We start from the raw sequence: 5,000 nt of genomic DNA on the forward strand, positions 1-5,000 counted from the left end.
ATAAGCCCTTCCTCTGAGGGACTAGTCTATATGTAATCCCTTCCCCCCTGGACTAGTCTATATTTAATCCCTTCCTCTGAGGGACTAGTCTATATTTAATCCCTTCCTCTGAGGGACTAGTCTATATTTAATCCCCTCCTCTGAGGGACTAGTCTATATTTAATCCCTTCCTCTGAGGGACTAGTCTATATTTAATCCCTTCCTCTGAGGGACTAGTCTATATTTAATCCCTTCCTCTGAGGGACTAGTCTATATTTAATCCCCTCCTCTGAGGGACTAGTCTATATTTAATCCCTTCCTCTGAGGGACTAGTCTATATTTAATCCCTTCCTCTGAGGGACTAGTCTATATTTAATCCCTTCCTCTGAGGGACTAGTCTATATTTAATCCCTTCCTCTGGGGGACTAGTCTATATTTAATCCCTTCCTCTGAGGGATTAGTCTATATTTAATCCCTTCCTCTGAGGGACTAGTCTATATTTAATCCCTTCCTCTGAGGGACTAGTCTATATTTAATCCCTTCCTCTGAGGGACTAGTCTATATTTAATCCCTTCCTCTGAGGGACTAGTCTATATTTAATCCCTTCCTCTGAGGGACTAGTCTATATTTAATCCCTTCCTCTGAGGGATTAGTCTATATTTAATCCCTTCCTCTGAGGGACTAGTCTATATGTAATCACTTCCCCCCTGGACTAGTCTATATTTAATCCCTTCCTCTGAGGGAATAGTCTATATTTAATCCCTTCCTCTGAGGGACTAGTCTATATTTAATCCCCTCCTCTGAGGGACTAGTCTATATTTAATCCCTTCCTCTGAGGGACTAGTCTATATTTAATCCCTTCCTCTGAGGGACTAGTCTATATTTAATCCCTTCCTCTGAGGGACTAGTCTATATTTAATCCCTTCCTCTGAGGGACTAGTCTATATTTAATCCCTTCCTCTGAGGGACTAGTCTATATTTAATCCCTTCCTCTGGGGGACTAGTCTATATTTAATCCCTTCCCCCCTGGACTAGTCTATATTTAATCCCTTCCTCTGAGGGACTAGTCTATAATCCCTTCCTCTGAGGGACTAGTCTATAAGCCCTTCCTCTGAGGGACTAGTCTATATGTAATCCCTTCCCCCTGGACTAGTCTATATTTAATCCCTTCCTCTGAGGGATTAGTCTATATTTAATCCCTTCCTCTGAGGGACTAGTCTATATTTAATCCCTTCCTCTGAGGGACTAGTCTATATTTAATCCCTTCCTCTGAGGGACTAGTCTATATTTAATCCCTTCCTCTGAGGGACTAGTCTATATTTAATCCCTTCCTCTGAGGGACTAGTCTATATTTAATCCCTTCCTCTGAGGGACTAGTCTATATTTAATCCCTTCCTCTGAGGGACTAGTATATATTTAATCCCTTCCTCTGAGGGACTAGTCTATATTTAATCCCTTCCTCTGGGGGACTAGTCTATATTTAATCCCTTCCTCTGAGGGACTAGTCTATATTTAATCCCTTCCTCTGAGGGACTAGTATATATTTAATCCCCTCTGAGGGACTAGTCTATATTTAATCCCTTCCTCTGAGGGACTAGTCTATAATCCCTTCCTCTGAGGGACTAGTCTATAAGCCCTTCCTCTGAGGGACTAGTCTATATGTAATCCCTTCCCCCCTGGACTAGTCTATATTTAATCCCTTCCTCTGAGGGACTAGTCTATATTTAATCCCTTCCTCTGAGGGACTAGTCTATATTTAATCCCCTCCTCTGAGGGACTAGTCTATATTTAATCCCTTCCTCTGAGGGACTAGTCTATATTTAATCCCTTCCTCTGAGGGACTAGTCTATATTTAATCCCTTCCTCTGAGGGACTAGTCTATATTTAATCCCCTCCTCTGAGGGACTAGTCTATATTTAATCCCTTCCTCTGAGGGACTAGTCTATATTTAATCCCTTCCTCTGAGGGACTAGTCTATATTTAATCCCTTCCTCTGAGGGACTAGTCTATATTTAATCCCTTCCTCTGAGGGAATAGTCTATATTTAATCCCTTCCTCTGAGGGACTAGTCTATATTTAATCCCTTCCTCTGGGGGACTAGTCTATATTTAATCCCTTCCTCTGGGGGACTAGTCTATATTTAATTCCTTCCTCTGAGGGACTAGTCTATATTTAATCCCTACCTCTGAGGGAGTAGTCTATATTTAATCCCTTCCTCTGAGGGACTAGTCTACATTTAATCCCTTTCTCTGAGGGACTAGTCTATATTTAATCCCTTCCTCTGAGGGACTAGTCTATATGTAATCCCTTCCTCTCAGGGACTAGTCTATATTTAATCCCTTCCTCTGAGGGACTAGTCTATATTTAATCCCTTCCTCTGGGGGACTAGTCTATATTTAATCCCTTCCTCTGAGGGATTAGTCTATATTTAATCCCTTCCTCTGAGGGACTAGTCTATATTTAATCCCTTCCTCTGAGGGACTAGTCTATATTTAATCCCTTCCTCTGAGGGACTAGTCTATATTTAATCCCTTCCTCTGAGGGACTAGTCTATATTTAATCCCTTCCTCTGAGGGACTAGTCTATATTTAATCCCTTCCTCTGAGGGATTAGTCTATATTTAATCCCTTCCTCTGAGGGACTAGTCTATATGTAATCACTTCCCCCCTGGACTAGTCTATATTTAATCCCTTCCTCTGAGGGAATAGTCTATATTTAATCCCTTCCTCTGAGGGACTAGTCTATATTTAATCCCCTCCTCTGAGGGACTAGTCTATATTTAATCCCTTCCTCTGAGGGACTAGTCTATATTTAATCCCTTCCTCTGAGGGACTAGTCTATATTTAATCCCTTCCTCTGAGGGACTAGTCTATATTTAATCCCTTCCTCTGAGGGACTAGTCTATATTTAATCCCTTCCTCTGAGGGACTAGTCTATATTTAATCCCTTCCTCTGGGGGACTAGTCTATATTTAATCCCTTCCCCCCTGGACTAGTCTATATTTAATCCCTTCCTCTGAGGGACTAGTCTATATTTAATCCCTTCCTCTGAGGGACTAGTCTATATTTAATCCCTTCCTCTGAGGGACTAGTCTATATTTAATCCCTTCCTCTGAGGGACTAGTCTATATTTAATTCCCTCCTCTGAGGGACTAGTCTATATTTAATCCCTTCCTCTGAGGGACTAGTCTATATTTAATCCCTTCCTCTGAGGGACTAGTCTATATTTAATCCCTTCCTCTGAGGGACTAGTCTATATTTAATCCCTTCCTCTGAGGGACTAGTCTATATTTAATTCCCTCCTCTGAGGGACTAGTCTATATTTAATCCCTTCCTCTGAGGGACTAGTCTATATGTAATCACTTCCCCCCTGGACTAGTCTATATTTAATCCCTTCCTCTGAGGGACTAGTCTATATTTAATCCCTTCCTCTGAGGGACTAGTCTATATTTAATTCCTTCGTCTGAGGGACTAGTCTATATTTAATCCCTTCCTCTGAGGGACTAGTCTATATTTAATCCCTTCCTCTGAGGGACTAGTCTATATTTAATCCCTTCCTCTGAGGGACTAGTCTATATTTAATCCCTTCCTCTGAGGGACTAGTCTATATGTAATCCCTTCCTCTGGGGGACTAGTCTATATTTAATCCCTTCCTCTGAGGGATTAGTCTATATTTAATCCCTTCCTCTGAGGGACTAGTCTATATTTAATCCCTTCCTCTGAGGGACTAGTCTATATTTAATCCCTTCCTCTGAGGGACTAGTCTATATTTAATCCCTTCCTCTGAGAGACTAGTCTATATTTAATCCCTTCCTCTGAGGGACTAGTCTATATTTAATCCCTTCCTCTGAGGGACTAGTCTATATTTAATCCCTTCCTCTGAGGGATTAGTCTATATTTAATCCCTTCCTCTGAGGGACTAGTCTATATGTAATCACTTCCCCCCTGGACTAGTCTATATTTAATCCCTTCCTCTGAGGGAATAGTCTATATTTAAACCCTTCCTCTGAGGGACTAGTCTATATTTAATCCCCTCCTCTGAGGGACTAGTCCATATTTAATCCCTTCCTCTGAGGGACTAGTCTATATTTAATCCCTTCCTCTGAGGGACTAGTCTATATTTAATCCCTTCCTCTGAGGGACTAGTCTATATTTAATCCCTTCCTCTGAGGGACTAGTCTATATTTAATCCCTTCCTCTGAGGGACTAGTCTATATTTAATCCCTTCCTCTGAGGGACTAGTCTATATGTAATCACTTCCCCCCTGGACTAGTCTATATTTAATCCCTTCCTCTGAGGGAATAGTCTATATTTAATCCCTTCCTCTGAGGGACTAGTCTATATTTAATCCCTTCCTCTGAGGGATTAGTCTATATTTAATCCCTTCCTCTGAGGGACTAGTCTATATTTAGTCCCTTCCTCTGAGGGACTAGTCTATATTTAATCCCTTCCTCTGAGGGACTAGTCTATATTTAATCCCTTCCTCTGAGGGACTAGTCTATATTTAATCCCTTCCTCTGAGGGACTAGTCTATATTTAATCCCTTCCTCTGAGGGATTAGTCTATATTTAATCCCTTCCTCTGAGGGACTAGTCTATATGTAATCACTTCCCCCCTGGACTAGTCTATATTTAATCCCTTCCTCTGAGGGAATAGTCTATATTTAATCCCTTCCTCTGAGGGACTAGTCTATATGTAATCACTTCCCCCCTGGACTAGTCTATATTTAATCCCTTCCTCTGAGGGAATAGTCTATATTTAATCCCTTCCTCTGGGGGACTAGTCTATATTTAATCCCTTCCTCTGAGGGATTAGTCTATATTTAATCCCTTCCTCTGAGGGACTAGTCTATATTTAATCCCTTCCTCTGAGGGACTAGTCTATATGTAATCCCTTCCCCCCTGGACTAGTCTATAATTAATCCCTTCCTCTGAGGGACTAGTCTATATTTAATCCCTTCCTCTGAGGGACTAGTCTATATTTAATTCCTTCCTCTGAGGGACTAGTCTATATTTAATCCCT

At 41.2% G+C, this 5,000-nt stretch overlaps 1 protein-coding gene across 2 annotated transcripts in view; it reads right to left on the reverse strand.

The window, feature by feature from the left end:
• flt4 (fms related receptor tyrosine kinase 4) overlaps positions 1–5,000 on the reverse strand; it is a 200,076-nt gene that overhangs the window by 44,442 nt on the left and 150,634 nt on the right. The window lies entirely within an intron of this gene.

Source organism: Oncorhynchus mykiss, chromosome 25, assembly GCF_057628025.1.
Source record: "Oncorhynchus mykiss isolate SJ-2025 chromosome 25, ASM5762802v1, whole genome shotgun sequence".
In the NCBI taxonomy this organism is placed as follows: domain Eukaryota; kingdom Metazoa; phylum Chordata; class Actinopteri; order Salmoniformes; family Salmonidae; genus Oncorhynchus; species Oncorhynchus mykiss.